We start from the raw sequence: 19,748 nt of genomic DNA, 5'->3' as shown, positions 1-19,748 counted from the left end.
TTTAAATTTTAAGTTAGAGGCCTGATATTTCATGGTTGTTTCTAAGCTTTGGCTGTATAAGCCTATGGCCTGGGCTGTAGCACATTGCATCATACCAGGCGGCGTTTGAACCTGCAGGCTTCCATTCATGGTGCAGCCAGGTTACTTTAAACAGATCCTTGCAGGATCTTTATAAGGAAAAGATGGTGGTAGGGGTACTATGTATTTGGGGGTTCAGTTTTATTAATAGAATTTACAAATTTAAGTATTTCAGAATAAGAAATTTGGGGGAAATGTTTTTTAAAATATTTTTTATTGTGGAAGATTTCATACATGTGTACTATAAAATATGATCATATTTCCCCCAATTCTTCCCTTGTCTCCTCCCCACCCCAACTGCATCCTTTTATAACCCACTAATCCCAGTTAATGTTACCTGTATGTGCAGGGATGTTGGGCCATCCACTGGAGCATGGGACTCCTATTACTGACCACATCCTCAAAAACAGTGATTCTTCCTCTCTCTCCCAGAAACTATCAACTGCCAATAGCTCCTCAGTAAGGGGTGAGTCTTGGAGATCGATGATCTGCCCCATCTATTGCCAGAATTTTGCCCGGCTTGATCTTGTACGGGAGATGACAGCTACTATGAATGTGTGATGCAGAGTCACACTGTGTCCAGGAGGAACGCTTCACAGCACTCTTCCCATCCTTTAGCTCTTACAGTGCTTCTGCCTCCTCCTCAGCAATGCTGCCTGAGCCTTGATGAAAAGGCATTGCTACAGATGTCCCATTGGAATTTGAGCACTCAAGTCTATCATTCTCAGTACTCCAACCAGTTGTGCTTCCCCCTTGACTACCACCCACTTTAAAGAGAAGCTTCTGTAGCCAAGGTTGAGAGCACCAAAGGCCTTTGTCCTCCCCAGACCTGAGATTTTGTCCAGGATTACAGTATGAAATTCCAGGCATGAAATTCTCTTGTGAAGCAAGCCCCTGTCTTAGTCAAGGTTTCTATTCCTGCTCAAACATCATGACCAAGAAGCAAGTTGGGGAGGAAAGGGTTTATTTGGCTTACACTTCCGTACTGCTGTTCATCACCAAGGAAGTCAGGACTGGAACTCAAGCAGGTCAGGAAGCAGGAACTGATGCAGAAGCCATAGAGGGATATTCTTTACTGGCTTGATTCCCCTGGCTTGCTCAGCCTGCTCTCTTATAGAACCCAAGACTACCAGCCCAGAGATGGTCCCACCCACAAGGGCCTTTCCCCCTTGATCACTAATTGAGGAAATGCCTTACAGTTGGATCTCGTGGAGGCATTTCCTCAACTGAAGCTCCTTTCTCTGTGATGACTCCAGCTGTGTCAAGTTGACACAAAACTAGCCAGTACAGCCTCAAATCCAATCAGAAAGTGATTATTTATCCCTGTCTTGGTCATTGTTACTGTGAAGAAACACCATTACCAACACTAACAAGATTAAGAATTTAATTAGGGCTTGCTACTGTTTCAGTGATTTAGTCCATCATCATCATCATGGGAAACATGGCACACAAGCAGACAACGTGCTGAAAAAGTAGCTGAAAATTCTATCTTCTGATCTTCAGGCAGTGGAGAGACTGGGCCTTTCATGGGCTTTTAAAACCTCAAATCCCATCCCCAGTAACAGACTTCCTCCAACGAGGCCACACCTACTCCAACAAGGCCACACCCACTAATCCTTCTCAAGTAGTGTTACTCCCTGATGGCCGAAGCATTCAAATATATGGGCCTATGGGGCTATTCTTATTCAGACCTTCATGTCACTATTGCATCAATGGGCATTACTTGCCTGCAAGGTCCAAATTGCAGCATACAAGGTCCAGTGCTGGGAAAGACCATTGAATGCACACACTACTCCCTCTTCCTCCTCCTCCTCCTCTTCCTCTTTTTCCTTTTCTTCCTCTTCTTCCTCCTCCTCTTCCTCCTCCTGCAATCCCCACTTAATCTTTTAATCCCAGTCCCCATTCTCCTTTCATCTCACATCATCCCATTAAATAATAATAATAATTATTATTATTATATTGTGAGATGGTAGGTTTCCATGTGGGTTTGTATGTATTTTCAGGGGGTTCCATCCTCTCTCTCTCCTGTTTTCCCCTATGCTCCCATGCCCCTCCCTGCTTAAACCTTTCCACCTACAGTATTCTGCTTCTCTACTTTTGTATTACTTACAATCTACTATCTCCTCCTCTTAAAGGACCACATAGGCTCCTTTCTAGTTTCTTGCTTCCACTTGAGCTCTTAAGTTAAATACACAAAACAGAAGATGTGAAGTTGAATCTACATTTGAGGGAGAACACACAGTGTTTGCCTTTCTCAGCTTGGGTGACCTTATTTAGTATAGGTTTTTCCCAGTTTTATGCATTTATAATTAAATAATTTCGTTATTCTTTACAGTTGAGTTGTACTTCACTGTGTAAATGTTGTTTTAAATGAGAGTGCTTTATAAGAGGAAACAAAAGAAGGAACACTCAATGTTTGAAGGAATATGTTTTTATAAAATGAAATATTCTGTCATTATTATTCCAGTTTTTATACTTTTTCACTATTTTGTCTGGGGGAGTAGTAGTTTTCCATGGAGAATAGGCTCCTATACAATAATAACTGAGTTAAGCTAGAAGAAAAAGGCTGGCATCAAGAAATATGTTTTGTATTTCTTTGAGAATGTCATCTGTTCCCAGTTCCATATTAGTTGTATTTGCCAGAGAGCAGTGGTTCTCAACCTGTGGGTCATGACCGCTTTCTGAATTGATCCTTTCACAGGGTCACCTATTGGATATCCTACAGACCAGATATTTACATTACAGTTCATAACATTAGCAAAATTCGTTGTAAAGTAGCAACAAAATAATTTTATGGTTGGGGGTCACCACGAAATGAGGAAGCTGTATTACAGGGTCACAGCATTAGGAAGGTTGAGAACACTACCCAGACAATACTACAGTTTTCTCTGTGGGTCAAACTAAGTGGTTCCTACAGTGCATATATTAGTCTGTTGTCATGGATTGTAATATTTTTTTGCCAGGCCGTACAGTAAGTGCCTGGAAGAGTAAGTGCCAGGTAAGTAGCTTCTAAAATGTGCTGTTTAAATCTACCGAAAGCTGTCTGTCTTCTGCTCTTAGAAATTGTCCCCTAGTTATCAGTGTGCCTTCATGTTCAGTAGTCGTTTCTCATTATTCTTTAGCCTTGCTTGGCCCTCCACATCCTTTTAGAATCTTAGAACCCGGCATACTAAAGTTTTGAGGCTTCTTTATAATACTATTATACTGAATGTAAAAATGTAATATCAGTAGAACTCATGTATTTTCTGTATGTGCCATACTACTAATGTTCTCTTTGCTTAACTTTTAATATAAGCTGAATGGAGAATTTTTATTATCATAGTATACTTGAGAGAGCTTCTCTTTGATTCTGTATGACATGCTTATGAGGTACGTTCATGAGAAAAAGATTACTTCCCTACTTAGTCATTCACCCTGGGAGCTTTTTAGTGATTGCTTATTGTTATTATTGCGAGGATATTAACCTTTCATCAAGGAAGTTTTAATCCAAAACCCAAAATTACAAATTACTTTTAAAATATGTTTAAAATTTGCAGCTCATTTCATAGATAATAACCCAATTCACATATAATATTTAGTTTCATAGATAGTTTTTCAGAAACTTACTGAGTGAGGACACACAAAAATGGCTTTTTGAGGACTCTGAAAATCCAGTTTTTGCTACTGATAAGATTAAAGCAGCACTGAATGTGACTGTAGCTTGTATATATCTCATTGACCAGTGCACATAGGAAGGATGCTGAAAGTTCAAAGACACAAGCTCTAGCTCATCCACCTGTGTAAATTTCTAAAATATGTTGAACATCAAGTTTCTAATAACCATAAAAAGATTTAGACCAGTGACCAGTGTATTTTTCTCTGATACTCAGCTTCTATTAACAGTGAAAGAAGTTAAGTAAGAACAGAAAGGGTAAACTTACGTTTGTGTATTTAGTTGTGTGTATGTGAGTGGGTAGGTGAGGTGGAAGTGTGTGCCACAGTAGATGTGTGGTGGTCAGAGGATGGTTTCAGGACCTGATTCTCTCCTTTCACCACGTGGGTCCTGGGATCACACTCAGGTCCTCAGCCTTGATGGAAGTGAGCCAGAAGCAGGGTGAAGTTTAAGCGCTTACACTGTCATCTTTTTGCAGTGGACTTAGACTGTTCTCTAGCCTCCATGCCTTTCAACTTTCTAAAGTCTGAGGGACTCCACCTTTTTATGACACTCCATAATACTCACTTTCCCTGGGTCATTTGGGTTTGGAGGAAGGCATTGAGTTCTAGATTTATGTTTGATGTTTGTTTTTGTAATACAGTATGAGCCAGGGCAGTACTGAATGCAAGCCTGTGACAAAGGAAAGTCTCATTTTTGAAGGTTAAAAGTAAAGGAAAGTTTTGGCAGGTGTTTATTCTCTGTCTTCTCCATGCTATGGATCCCATAGAGACTGGTGGTAATCTGAGGGAAATACCTGTTTAAAGGTAATATTAATATAATATAGTTAATAATATTAATAACATAATAAAGTTAATTCTATTCCAGGAAAAGAATAATTGTGTTCATAGAACTAATGTAGATAACAAATTAGTCTTTAATTTCCTGTTTGTTTTAAGAAGATTTAAATTTCTGTCATTGGACATGTATATGTTATATGTTCCTGCCAGTCCTGTCATGCCTTTACTCCACCCTTGGATCTATGGAAGGGAAATGCACGTTCACAGGTGTTAGGTCTGTAGTGGAAAGGCTAGTTACCCTTACCTCCGTGTCAGTCAGGACGGGAGTGCCACCTGTTCGGGCACTTTGCAAGGTTGTGATGGTGCTGATTATGACAGTGAGTATGGAACTGTCACAGTGACTGTAAATAGGAGTTGCTGTCCTGTGATTAAACAGCATCCTTATTTAGTTTCAATAATTCTAACATTTTAGTGCACATTTATTATACCTAATACTTTCTGGTGTTTCAGGTCTTTGCAAATGTAGTGCTTATTTTTTTTCTTAGCCCCAGAATTTTTTCTACTATAGAATTACCTGATATCATATAGCCAAATATTTAATATGTTTAGAAAAGCTGTATCTTCATATTTCTATAGTTTGGACCTTTGTTTACTTCACTCTAAGGGATCAGTGTTGTCTATAGGTTAATATTCCATGTCACTTGCTTATAAGGAGTTTTTAAGTAGATTTAGACTTTTATAACATGAAAATTTACTCTCTTAGGACATTCTCTTTTTAATGTTGTTTAAACAGTAGGTGTTATAGACAAGCCTTTCCTCAATAACCCAGTTCTGGCCTGTCACCACAGTTCATGTGAACATCGGTGAACTTGAAACAGTGAAAACTACATGCGAAGTCTTGATACAAATCAAACAAGTTAGCCAAAGCAACAATGAAATTAATAACTGGTTTACTACAGCAGCTGAATGGTGGCATTTCTTCTTCCTTTACTTGAAGTGATAGTATTGTGACTTACCAAAGCACATACACACTCTCTTCATTTTTATGCTATATAAGATTAAGGATAACTTGAATGGGAGATTTATTGCCAGGGCCTAAGTGCTAATAGAGTCCTAAAAGATCCTAGGTAGCAAAACAAATGAGGGTCAGAAGGGTATCAGACGTCCCATACTAAAACCAAGGCTTCAGCATTGCAAGGGAAACTTATTTCTTATGTGTTTATATGTATAGCCCCTGTAAGTCCTCAGCACAACTCTTTGTTTGGTCTGTTCAAGTTCTGTTGCAGTGACAGACCTGAGAAAACAACTGAAGAACTTACTTCGAATAATGGTTGGAGTAATTTTGGCAGAGTCAGCTGGCTCCATTGTTTGGGCCTGAGATATGAAGCAAGAGCATGTTGCTGAGGTTGCTCCCTCAGGCTTCCGGCGTGCAGGGGAACAAGTTAAGGAAGCATTTTTCCAGTGCCCACCCCCAGCCACCTACTTCCTTCAGTTAGACCCTGCTTTCTTTTTACCACCTCCCAGTAAAGCCATCGTAAAAATCCATCAAGGAGTTGATCCATTCATTATTAGCTCAGAGTCCTCATGATCCAGTTCCTTGCCCAACACCCCTAACACGATGCCTATGAAGAACACTGCATATGCACAACATTTATCCTCATTTAGAAGATGGCAAAGTAGGCTTGAGCACCACCACGTCTCTCACAAAGTAAAGTCACATTAGCTTGTTTGGCAGTGGCAGATCTTCTTAGCTTTCTGATTTGTTTCCTACTCTTAGGAACAGGCACATGTCTAAGATTCCCTGGAGTTCTAGATGCTAAATGGCTTCTGCAGCTAAAGGCATTTGTGCATGGTTGGCAAGGGAAAAGTGAGGTGGGTGCCATCTTCTACTGCTTCAGCCAGCAAGTCCAAGGAAAGACATCTTCCCTCTGTCTGCATCCTTAGCTGGTCTTGAACTTCATGGCAGCAGCAAGGGTGATGACTGAGCTATTATTGTACATCCAGCTCATTATAGCACCTGCTGGGGAAGCAGGGCACCCTGTGGCTGTTTCTCCTTGTTCTGGAGCTGTTCCTGCAGGAACCATCTAGAGCTGGCCCTTCCACTTTTACAACAACGTTATAAGCTCCTGGCTCCTCCATTAAATATTTCTTTATAAAATACCCAACTGAGTTGTTTCCATCACTAAACCCTTTCTAACATGGTTTCACAGGTCAAAATGAAAGCATCTTGGGCAGTTTATGATGAACTAAGACCCTATCAGTCAAAACTGGGATTTGGTTGTAGTAGGTTTCTTTTAAAACAGGTTTCAAAAAACTACAGTAGTAAGAAAAGATGGAGAAAGGCAAATTCTTTAATTTTCTTTAACCCAAATAATGTCCCATATACTGGATACAATTTTAAGTATGTATATATTCACTTCTTTCCTCTTTCAGATAGATGCTGTGGCCTCAACTTACAGTGGTCCATGCAGCTCCTGTCCTGACAGCCTGTCTTCAGCATTTTGTGCATTGTCATTGTATCTATTAAATTTGTCCCAAAGGGGATTTGTGTTATCAAGGAATGTTAATTTCCATTAACATTTCCAACTAAAGTGTATGAACGTGTCTTCTCTCCCAATTAATTTGTTTTTAGTAGTTAAAAAATGTTCAGAATCCCTAAAGTTCAAGATCATTAGTAGACCTTATAAACACACAAATGAAATTATAGAAAAGATGTGATAATATCTCTCAATTTTTAGGAAAATCCCTTGGCATCAGTTGAGATTACTCATGAAGAGCCAGGGGTTATATGGAATGACTATTTGCATCTGTTCAAAGTCTTAACCATTTCAAGTAAATACCAATCAGCCAGGAATACCCTAATTTAACGGAAGACCCAGAGAGCAGGCTTTTCTTCAGAAATAATTAAAATAATGTCACGCAGAACTTCTTTCTCTTTCTGCTGTTCTACCTCCCCTGCTTCCTTGAAAATCTTGCCTCACTAGGCTTCAGGCCTTATATAGAACAGGGACAATGATATTAATTCAGACCCAGGAGCTGGGTCAGAGAGGGAGGTGGGGTAGGCATTGGGAAAGTGAATTTAATATACCAGCATTAGAAAGAGTAACACTTGGGAGCCCAGAAGACACCAACTATGGCATGGTGTAGTATTTATTTAAATCTAGTGAAAACAGTCAGGGCCTCACACCAGTTTTGTTGGGGCCTGACAAAACTTTTTAAATTGGATATTTTCTTCATTTACGTTTCAGATGCTATCCCAAAAGTCCCCTATACCCTCCCACCCACCCTGCTCCCCTACCCACTCACTCCCACTTCTTGGCCCTGGCTTTCCCCTGTACTGGGGCATATAAAGTTTGCTAGACCAAGGGTCCTCTCTTCCCAATGATGGCCAACTAGGCCATCTTCTGCTACATATGCAGCTAGAGACACGAGTTCTGGGGGTACTAATTAGTTCATATTGTTGTTCCACCTATAGGGTTGCAGACCCCTTCAGCTCTTGGGTACTTTCTCTAGCTCCTACACTGGGGGCCCTGTGTTCCATCCTATAGATGACTGTGAGCATCCACTTCTGTATTTGCCAGGCACTGGCATAGCCTCATAGGAAACAGTTATACCAGGGTCCTTTCAGCAAAATCTTGCTGGTGTATGCAATAGTGTCTGCATTTGGTGGCTGATTATGGGATGGACCCCTGGGTGGGGCAGTCTCTGTATGGTCCATCCTTTCGTCTTAGCTCTAAACTTTGTCTCTGCAACTCCTTCTTTTTGAATGACGTCTTTTTAACACCATGAGTCTAAAGCCTAGATAGCTGTGGTTAGTTGTTCCACAGAATCTGCCTTTTTGCATGTCTTTGTTTTCTCTGTTACTTCCTGAGTATCCAGAACTAAAATGTGTCATTGCCGAGTTCTAAAACATCAGTTGTGTCTGATCATAATATTTAACATGAAACAAATGACATCATTGTGAAAACTCCAAAGATTCACTAATGGAGTAAAGTATCTTTCCAGAATTACCTACTCAAATTGCAACCAATTAAACTATTAAAAATCACCTTTACTAAAAATAATTTTACCTAAAATACTTTTAGTGAAATTCACTCTTAAATATTTAAGATGGGTATGAATGGAAAGCGGTTATATGTATTTTCAAAAAAATGTTAACTGTTTCATTACCTTTAGCAATTACCTGTTTTAATTCAATGGGTCTGGTACATTTTAGATTTATTTTAAATACTAAAATTATGGCCTTGATTAAAAGCTGAGCATATTTTAAAAAGAGAAAAATAACATTTTAAGAGGGGTTGGTATCATTATGGAAATGAGATTGTTTTTTAACCAGTGGTCAGTAGATTGGGTTTTTGTTTGATTTGGTTTATTTAAACAGAATCTATTGTGTCACCAAAGAGATGAAAATTAAATTTTCATGTTATTTTGATAAATAATTTCTTCAATTTCATTGTTTTTTTTTTATTAACAATGTTTGGGAAAATAAACCAAGTGGCCTATTACGTGTGGTCAAGGGTGTGTTTATAGCACAGCCCCACTTGGCTATGCTGAAGTTCACACTGTGAAGTGCCGTGGAGTGAGAAGATAGTGTTAACAGACTTGTCCAGAACAGCACTGCTGCTGCTTCTGTAGCTCCTTGCTTTTCATTTCCTTTTTAGTGCTCTATGAAGACATGTTTAAAACTACATCTTATGAAATAGTTGAGGGAGCTGGAGGATTCCCTAAGAAGCTTCTTCATTAAGCTTCTCAGAAATATCCTTCTATATTCATATTTAAATGAACATATCAATCATATTTTGCCATCTTGTTTGTTAGAAGCTTATATATAACATCCCAAATTTGAATCAGAACTAATTTTCAAATAGTCTGTTTTGTGGCTGTCTTGGTTGTGGTTTCTATTGCTGTGATAAAATACCATGACCAAAAGCAACTCGGGGAGGAAAGGGCTTATCTTTCACCTTCCTGCAACAGTCCATAATGAAGGGAAGTCAGCGCAGGAGCTCAGGGCAAGAATCTGGAGGCAGGAACAGATGAGCAGGCCATGGAGGGGTGCTGCTTATTGACTTGCTCCTCCTGGCTTGTAATGACGGAGACAAGGGGCCTCTTTACTCCCAGAATCCCCTTTCAACAAAGTTAAGCGGCACATGAATTTATTAATCTAATGATTACTATACTCCCATTTTGAGATAGTCATGACTAAAATAATGTCTTCCATACTCTTTTAACAATTGTCAAACTTTATTTTTTCCTTCAGCCTTCTACCTTCAATCTTCTTTGGATATCCGGTTGCCTTGCTTAACTAGGCCTCTAGAATAGTGTTGAATGTAAGTAGTAAGAGCAGATGGCCCTGTCTTGTTCCCCTTCTTAGGGGGGGCAGCATTCACTCTGCTAAGACAGAATTTTCAGCTGTGAGATATTCATACACGTCCATTACTAGTTATGGAAGCTCCCTTTGGTTCCTGGTTTGCTGTTGTTACAGAATTTTGTGATAAGCCTTGTCTGTATCTACTGAGATGATAGCTTTTATCCCTTGTTCCATCATTGTGGCATATTGCATTAGCTGCGTGTTTGTGTGAGGGAGTACATACATGAGTGCAGGTGCATGTGTGTGCTGAGCATGTTGGCAGCTGGTGTTGGTACTCAGGTGCTGCCCAGTGTTTGAAAGTTCATTGTATGGGCCAAGCTAGCTGAACCTCAAGCTAACAGGAAGCTGCCTATCTCCACCTCTGAGCTTACTGTCACTGGGATCGCAGGCTCATTTTACTGTGACCGGCTTTTTATGTGAGTTCTGGAGATCAGATTGAGATCATAACATTTGCAAAGCAAATGCTTTACCAACTGAGCCATCTCCCAGCCTATTGCTGTTTTCCATTTGTTAACATCACCTTACATTCCCAAATACTACTTTGTCATGACAGCTTATTAGCTTTTTAAGGGTTTTTGTGCTGTGCATAAAAGATACACGTGTTTATTATGTTTTTGTTCTGATGCCTTTTTGCCATGCTCTGATAATTTACTCTCAAGGAATAAACTAGAAAATATTGTCTCTTCTTGTGTTTTGGGTCTTTTGAAGTTTTTGTCAATATGTGCTGATATGTTAGTGCAGCTAGAACAAAAGACCAAAAAACAGGCCCCTTACAGCAGCAACTTTTTTCTTGCTAGATGTTTGAAATTATTGTTGGTAGGTGGTGGTTCCACTGGAAATCAGATGTCAGTGCCTACACTGGCCTGTAGATGTGTCACTCTAGTCTGTATTGTATCTTCAGATGGCACTGTCCCTATATAACTCTGTGTCTGTTTTCTTTTCCAACAAGGGTGGCAGCCATATTGGACTAGGAGCTAACTTCTCTAACATTGGCCTCCCTTTGAAACACATCTTCACAAGTCTGCAAAGACCGTCTCACCAGTTGTAGCAGATGTTAGGATTTGAACATTTCTTTGTAGAAAATACATTTACTCTATAATGAATAGAGCTTACCGGTGAAGCCAACTGAAACAGGGTTGACTTACTGGGAAGTTTGATTGCCTCTGGTGTGGCATAGTAATTCAGTTTCTTACTCATGTATTCAGATTCCCTATTTCCTTTTAAGACATTTCAAAGCTTATGTATTTATAGGAATTTTGCAATCTGTTTGAAGTTGTCTGATTCATTAAATTTCAGGTAGTAGCCCTTACTAGCTTTTTTCTCAAGGTCATAATAATGCTCCCTTTTTCAAGTAGAAAAAAGAGTGTAGTAGTTGTGCTGCTGTCCCTTACTTCCTGGGCCATGCCAGTTAGATGGTCGTCAGTTTTCTTGGTCCTCTCAAAGAATCAGGTTTTATTTTGTTGGATTTTTTTCTGTTGTTCTTAAAATGTCTTTCTGCTCCCATCTTTGTTTAAATCCCTGTTTTATTGCTTTGGGCTTAGTGTAGTCATTTTCTAGTTTTGTTTTGTGTTGCTAGAGAGTTTTGATGATTTGAGAACTGACTTTTTCATGTAAAGGCACAAATGGCTATAAACTTCTCTGAACTGGTCTTTGCTGCATCTCGTATGGCGTGTTTTGTTTTCATTTGTCTCAAAATACTAATTTATTTTAAATTTTACCTTTGAATCTTTAGTTATTTAATTTACATGCTTTTAAATTTCCCAAGTTTCCTTCTGTTAATGATTTCTAATTCAACTGTTTTAGAAAATTTAAGTGAGACCTGTTTTTTGGCCTAACCAGTTGTCTATTCTCATTTACCCACAGAAAGTATTCCATAAGCCCCTGAAAAGAAGCGTCTGTGCTCTGCAGACAGCTGTTACACAGGTGGCACACAGTGGCCAAGTCTACACAGGTGGCACACAGTGCCCAAATCTTCTCATGCCTCTTGTTCTTCCTGTATGGAAAGAAGGAAGCATTGTTGACTTCAACTGTTATTGAAGAATTGTGTCTGTGGTTTTTCAGTTTTGTCAGTTGTTGCTTTTGTTTTTGGACTACATTATTGGGTGACATTTTTATCATTATAAGTTGTTAATCTTTGTCTCATATTAAATTTTCTTAGAATATATTTTGGGCTGATACTGACTTAGCCACTCTAGCTCTCTTTTTGTTTATTCTTACATGATACATCTTTTTTTCCCCAATCAGTTTTTACTGTCACCTCATTGGTGTATTTAAATCTAACAGAGAACTCCTGTAGCTGTAATATTATTGTGACATGTTGTCTGACACATGTTCTGCCAGTCCTTGACTTTTGGTTGGGATGTTTAGTCTATCTACAGTTAATGTGATTGCTGATAACAAAGTCCCATATTACCTTTTATTTATTTATTTATTTATTTATTTATTTATTTATTTATTTATTTTATTTCTTGCTCCTTGTTTCTCTGCCTCTCCATTACAGTTTTATTTTGTGTTAGGTATGTTCTAATATGCTGCTTTATTTACCTTTCTACTACTCTGTTTTTCAAGTTATTTTCTTAGTGAGTTTTCTGGGAATTATAATTAACATCTTAATTTAAAATAATCTAATTCAAGTGAGCACCAACCTAATTTCAGGAGTATGTAAAATTTGCTTAGTGTGTGCCTCATCGATTTTCCTTCTCCATTTTTGCTGTTATTATCATACAAATTGCATCTGTATATATTAGAAGTTTATTAACAAATATTTAGATTTATTGCTCTATTCAGTGTCTTTTAAATTGGATAGTAAAGAGTTATATTGATTTTGCATTCCTGCCTTAACAAATTATGTAAAACATAAAACTTCTTACTTTGTAAGCTTGAATGACATTAGTCCAAACTTGTCACCCAGGAATAGATTTCTTCTGGGAATTGCAAGAAAGGTTCTTGCTTTTGTGTTTTCCTTTTTTGTCTTCTGCTCTTTTTCTTGACTCATGCTCCCTTTCTCCATCTTCTAATCCAACAGCAATGGGATTTTGACCTCACCCTGATTAACTCTGTATCCTGGCTTCTTCTTACAAAGGGAAGGGAAAAGAAGTGTACCTCTTATATAAAGATACTAAGCTGACATCTAATGGTCAAGAGCACTCTCCCTTTGAACGGTCTCTCATCAGGTCTACAAAGTTGTTTTTTCCATAGAAGGAGGCAGTGCTGAGCTATGGTAGGAGATCAGGAGACCTCTGGCAGAGAAGAAATGGATGAAGAGTCGAAGTTGAGGAGAGGTGTCTTAGTCAGCGTTTCTATTCCTGCACAAAAAATTATGACCAAGAAGCAACTTGGGAAGAAAAGGGTTTATTCAGCTTACACTTCCACATTGCTGTTCATCACTAAAGGAAGTCAGGACTGGAACTCAAGCAGGTCAGGAAGCAGGAGCTGATGCAGAGGCCATAGAGGGATGTTCCTGCCACATGCCCAGCCTCAGCTGCTTTCCCGAACTGCAGAGGAAGATTCCATAACCCCTTTCCTGTATTCTTCTTGACTTTAAAGCCAGAACCAAATGGCTAATGCGAACTAATCTTGGCTTACTGCTGAGAATAGAGGCTGGCCCCCTTCTTGAATCACAATTGTATAAGGTTTAATTTGATGGTGTTTGTTAGATGCAGAAAATTCCTCAGTGCTTTCCTTATTTACAAGTTGGAAGCTTAGCTGAGTGCCTCTTGCCCAGAGGACACCATTCCCTGTATTCTGTTTCACACCAGGCCTTTCTTTATTCTGCTCATGTCTCAGCACAAGTCTTGACTCCAACTTTAAGTTACCTGGTGCACTTTTTCCTTGTAAATCTGTGTAAGAGTGATTTCTAATAACCATGCAACCAAGTCAATACTAGGCTGTCTTGAAATCACCTCTGCCAACAAAATTAGTCCAAAGCTCTTCAGTTTAGCCTCAGTCCTACATATTTTTATGACAAGGACAAAAAGGTGCCTATATTCTTTGCCAAAATATCATAATGGTCTCTAACCTGGTTGCTAACATTGTTTGCCCTAAAACCTTTTGAGTTGGGCCTCCACAAGCCACATTTACTTAACACTATTTTCCTCCAAGCTCCAACTGGGATGTCCCATTAAGCCCTGCTTACAGCAATCACTTTCCTAGTCCAAAATCCCAAAGTCTTCCATATTTCTTAAAAAAGAAAAAGAAAAAGAAAAAGAAAAAGAAAAAAAAGGCAAAACAAAGCAAACAACATGATTGGGCATTAAGTAGCAATGCCCCACCCCACTTCTGGTACCAACTTCTGTCTTTTATTTTATTTTATTTTATTTTCCTGTTGCTATGATAAGTCACCATGACCAAAGAAAGAGGGGAAAGAGTTTACTAGAGGTTTATAGTTTCAGAGGGCTTGAGTTCATAACCACCATGGCAGGGAGCATGGCAGCAGGCAGGAAGGCTGGTGCTGAAACTGAGAGCTTACACCTTGATCCACAAGCATGAAGCAAAGAGAAAGACACTAAGAATGGTGGAGGGCTTTTGAAGCCTCCAAGCCTACCCCTGTGACAGCTTCTCCTACACCTCCTAATTCTTCCCAAACAGCTCCACTAACTGGGGACCAAGTATTCAAGTAGATAAGCCAACGAGGCAATTATCATTCAGACCATCACAGATGCAATTCATCAAATTGGAATGTTTCAGTGATTATTTTTTGAAGTGTCTTCTGTACCTTCTGTTCCTTCCTCCCAGAATTCTGATATGTTATGTTTGATGATGTTTCTCACAGGCCTCTGATGCTTTCTTTTCTTTCTGGTTGATTTTCCTCACTCTTAAGTCTAGAAATTCTCAATTTCCCTAACCATCAAATTCAATGCTGTTCATCTCTCTATTGAATTTCTCATCTCAGTTATGCTTTCCAAATTCAGAGTTTTCATTTGGCTTTTTGTTTTTTATAGTCATTTACATCTCTTTATAAATGTTCTCTATGTGCTGAAGTGTACCTCTCATCTTTAGCAATAGTTCCCTTTAGCAATTGGAACATAATTAAAAAGGTCCTGGAGAGATGGTTCAAAGACTAAAAGTGTGTGGCGTGCTTGTAAAGGATCCAAGTCCAGTTCCTAGCGTCTAAGTTGCTAACTCCAGAGGATCCTGTACCCTCTTAGCCTCCGTGGTTACTGCACCCGTGTATACAAATCGACATACATGCACATAGTTTTTAAAAAATATTCACAGAAGAAAAATAGAATGTATGATGGCAGTCTTCTTCTTAAGTCCACTTCTGGCCTTCCATGGTTTCTGCTGCAGTTATGCTGTTTTGTTTTGGTTTTATGTCTTATAACCTTTTCTTGTTTTTAAAAACAAAGTGGAAACTTAAGTGTTACAAAAGACTACATCTATAAATCAGCCCCATCTCCCAGTTTATTGTTGATTTTTTTCCTCATTATTGCCACTTTATGCTTGAAGATATATTAATTCTGTAAAGTATTATCATGTGCAGTTGCTGCACTCTGGTTATATTGGTAGTCAGTTGCTATTCCCTTAAAGTCCTTGAATCATTAATTCTCCCAGTATTTGATGGGGCTGCGTGTGTTGTGATCTACCTTCCTATGTCCAGTTTATAACTGGCTTGACTTTCACTTCCTGTATGTACCGAGCCTCAGGATCAGCTGGAGTTGAGGATTAGGACATCCTAGGTCCTTTTTGGGTGTGTGCACAACCTTGAAGCTTTTAGGGCTTGTTAAATTATCTCATTTCATAGATTTTTTTTCTCATTCTCTTGAGCCTTCTATTAACCTCATAGCTACAGCATTTAATAGTTTCAGGAATTATAACCAGCCTTTTTCCTGTTATGATCACATGGCTCAAACCAATTAAGATGGAGTCTGAGCCTCGAGCATAGAACCTTCCTGGGAGCTGGGAGACAAGCTGAGTCAGGACAGTTCTCTTAAGAGTGCTGCTGGCCATTCCAGCCCGTCCCTCCCTGTCAGTGTCTTCCCAGCTTGGGAGGCTTTCACTTTTGAATATGGTGAACTAGGGGGGCTAAAATTTCAATTCTGTGAACCTCATTGTTCTTTGGCAATTAGTTATTGTCCTTGTGAAGACACTTCTCAGACTGCTAGGTTTTGGTTGTCTCTGCGTGCTGTAAAGGTTATTTTAACAGCTTTTTTTTTCCCCTGAGACACATGATGCTTGTGTGGAGCAGAGTACTTCAAGAAGCGCTTACCTACGGTTCTGCATGAAGTGTTTGAGGAGAGAGAGGTGTCACCATCAAGGCCAGTGTTGTGAAAGTCTGGTGTCCTCACTTGGGCATGGGGATTGGTAAGCGGGGTCAGTAGTAGTCACCCAGTTAGGGAAGATCTGAGGAGATCAGATGCTTCCTAAACTCCTCCCTTCCCCCACTTCCTCCACACATAACAGTGGCAAGCAAGGAGCATAGAATGGGGCAAAGATAGATATGATGCCAATATGTTATGGAAATAACACCATCTGTTGCCTCATATAGTCTTATAACTGGGCAAGATAGTAACAAGGATTTCTATTTTATGATAGCAAGCAGCTAGAATCTCAGAAGGCAAGTGCTCTCAGTGGAAGAACTCCATAATAGGTAGAGTTGCTCCTAAGTTCTTCTCATCTCTCACCAGCAGGTTAAACCTGCTGAAGATTTTGTTATGCATGCATTTGCTTTTTAGGATATTGTCACTGAGGCCTCAAACACACACTCCCCCTGCCTCTGCCTTCTATATGCTAGGATTGCAGGTATGTGTCACCACACCTGCTTTAAGATATTTTCTAGACACTATACATCATCTTGGAGCATGTGTAGGCCTGCTGAGAACAGGACTTCTAAAGGGTGTATATGCCTGGAAGGCTGTGGTGCACAGCAGTGGAACCAAAGAAAGCACACAGCTGTTCTTAAAATTAAAAGTTTCTGCTAGAGATGAACCCCAGTCCTACCTGGAAAAAGAGATGTGCTGGTGTAGATAAAGAGAACAGCAGCACGGCGACCACTAGTGGGAAAGCGGGCAAAGCCACATGATCTGGGGCTTGTGAGAGTCCATGCCCGGTTCTGAAGCAATGTTTCTATACAGGTCATTGGATACAGAGTCTGAGTGATGCTGTACTCCTCACGGGATTAACTAATGAAAAGTAAATTTAAATGTGTTTGCTTTACTTTTTCCTCTTCTCTCCTCTCCTCTCCTCTCCTCTCCTCTCCTCTCCTCTCCTCTCCTCTCCTCTCCTCTCCTCTCCTCTCCTCTCCTCTCCTCTCCTCCCCTCCCCTTTTCTTTTCTTTTCTTTTCTTTACTTTTCTTTTCTTTTCTTTCTGAGATAGGTTTCTCAATGTAGCAGTCATTGGCTGTCCTTGAACTTGCTTTGTAGACCAGACTGGCCTCTAACTCACAGAGAGAGGGCTTCTGCCTCTCAAGTGCTGGGATTAGTGGTGAGTGCCACTACCACCCAGTGTGTTTGTTTTTCGAACGTGATTCCTAGAGGAAAATCTCCCCATCTCTATTTGGTCAATTGTATGAGACTGAAAGAGGATGCCCAAGATAGAGAGCTAATGCATGGAAAATACTATTCTAACATTTTGAAACACCCAGGATACTAGTATTCTTCTAACATGGAGAGCTCAAGATCCAGGTGCTGCCAATTCAGTGGAAGAATTGAGAATTGATCACTGTAGAGTTGGGCCTAAGGATGGTTGAGCTTTCCAGCAGGTGTCAGCATTACTTTAAGCAGCAGCTTTAGGCTTCTGTAGAAGAGGATGGTTAGACTATTCCTTTGTTCTCACCATCCTGGGGTTAGCTTTTACTGTCTTGGAATATGCTATATTCTATCTAGAGTTGCATTCAGTATTTTACCGTCTACATTTTTTTTATTATGATCATCTATGGAATTACTTACCTATAATACTAAGAAGCAAAAATTTTTTCCTTCACAGAAGACCCAAGGATTTTAAGGAGACTGGGTCAACAGGGGGCAGCACAATCTTAGGATATTTAAATTTTGGTCATTTGACCATTCAGAAACAAGATATAGATCCTGTGGTAGTGGCATTTTGAAGCATAGCATCCCTTTGTGTAAAATGAAATATGATTTATAACACAAAAAGCAGATAAAGTGATATTTACTAATATATTACTTTATAGTACTTACATTAAACACTGAAATAAACACTGAAAATAACGGACTTGCTTAAAAAAGAAATTAAGAAAATCTTTCAGAAAGTGTGATGGCTGCCTTCCCATTTCCGATGAGGACATTGAACCTTAGTCTCTGGCCCCATGCCTGGGAGCCTAGAATTACACACCTGTGGGTGACACACCTTAGTGTCACCGAACCACTGACAGTTCTGTTCACGGCTTTGGTTTTCTCAGTTCATCTTAGGGGAAACCCTGATTTGCATGGGTGGATTGCAAATGATAACTTCAACTTGTTATTCTGCAGTCTCCAAATATTCTTTCTTTAGGTAAATGGCAGGAGAATGTTTGTTCCATGGTGGCTAGGATAGCATATTGAATCTGTGATACAAACAAATGTTTTGCTGCTTTGTGATATGTGGGCAGGTAGTATAAGGGCAAAGGCAGCAGTAGATGCAGCTGCTCTACACCCCTCAGGTAAATTGAAGCAGGAGGATGATAACTGCTCACTAGCATCCCAGTGTGCAGCAGGCAGGCTCAGAAACCTGCCTCCCACATTTACTCACCAGGCACATTGCTCCTCTCATTCACTCATGTCCCATATTGTGCATATATTCTATTTTAAATAGCTAAAGTCATATTTTAAAAATAAAATCCAGTAGAGTCCAGAAAGTACAGTTATGGGTAATAGCATCATCTGAAACATAAATAATGTTTCTAATAATAAAAATATGCTTATAACACAGATTCAGATAATTGCATTTAAAACATTCGTTCATAGAAACATTCTGTGCATTTAAAATACACCAACTGGAAGCCAGAGATATGACTTAGCTGCTAACAGCATACACTGCTCGTGCAGGGAACCCAAGTTTGGCTCCCAGCAACCATGTCAGGTGGCTTACAACCACCTATAGTTTCAGCTTAAGGTACCTACATTCACATAGACAGACAGACAGACAGACACACACACACACACACACACACACAATTATAAATCTTTTAAAAATCAGTTTGAAAAGAACAACATGTATAAAAATAATCAGTTGTAACCCAGTGGCCAGTTTGAATAAGCTCACCCTCCATTGTGTCCAGAGGTCACTTCTGGAGGACAGAACTGTACAAATTAGCAGCTCAGCCAGTGTTGCAAATCTAAGAAAGGAAGCTTTTCATTTTTCAGGAATATGGTGGACCAGGAAGTCAAGTCCAGGACCCTAACCTTATAATAAGACCATGTTTTATCACTCAGTACTTCCCAGAAGACTCAACCAGTGACCAAGTAGAACCCCGAGTCAGACGGCTCAGTGGATAAAGTGCTGCTCTGCAAGCATGTGAACTTGAGTTCAGATCCCCAGCACTCCACCAGTGATATGGGAAGTAGCGATAGGAGATAGCCTGGTGTACACAGCAGTGAACAAGAGACCTCTTCCTCCTCCTCCTCTCCTTCCTCCTCCTTTTATTCTTCCTCCTCCTCCTCTTCCTCCTCCTCCTCTTCTTTCTCCTCCTGTTCCTTCTTCTCCTTCTCTTCCTCCTACCTTCCTCTCCTTTTGGTTTCTCAAGACAGAATTTCTCTGTGTAACAGAGCCCTGGCTGTCCTAGACTCTCTTTGTAGACCAGGCTTGTTTCAAACTCAAGACATCCACCTGCCTCTGCCTTCCAAGTGCTGGGATTAAAGGTGTGTGCCACCCCCAGCCTTCTTTGCTTTTGTATCTACTTTTCTCTCATATATTATCTCAACTGGAGTTTCC

The 19,748-nt window shown here is 39.8% G+C and overlaps 1 protein-coding gene across 6 annotated transcripts in view; it reads left to right on the top strand.

Moving 5' to 3' along the window:
* Syt14 (synaptotagmin 14) overlaps positions 1–19,748 on the top strand; it is a 145,502-nt gene that overhangs the window by 104,460 nt on the left and 21,294 nt on the right. Inside the window, exon 6 of one of the 6 annotated variants that reach the window (XR_015048656.1) lies at positions 511–1,948. The exons of the other annotated variants lie outside the window; for them this stretch is intronic. The gene's annotated coding sequence lies outside the window, so the exon portion shown is untranslated. Of the gene's footprint in view, positions 1–510; positions 1,949–19,748 lie in introns of those variants that run through there. 6 annotated transcript variants of the gene reach the window in all.

This window comes from Mus caroli, unplaced genomic scaffold (genome assembly GCF_978045245.1).
Source record: "Mus caroli unplaced genomic scaffold, Mus_caroli_1 scaffold_1, whole genome shotgun sequence".
Classification (NCBI taxonomy): domain Eukaryota; kingdom Metazoa; phylum Chordata; class Mammalia; order Rodentia; family Muridae; genus Mus; species Mus caroli.
The sequence above is the reverse complement of the archived record's forward strand: the minus strand, read 5'-3'. Positions and strand labels throughout refer to the sequence as shown.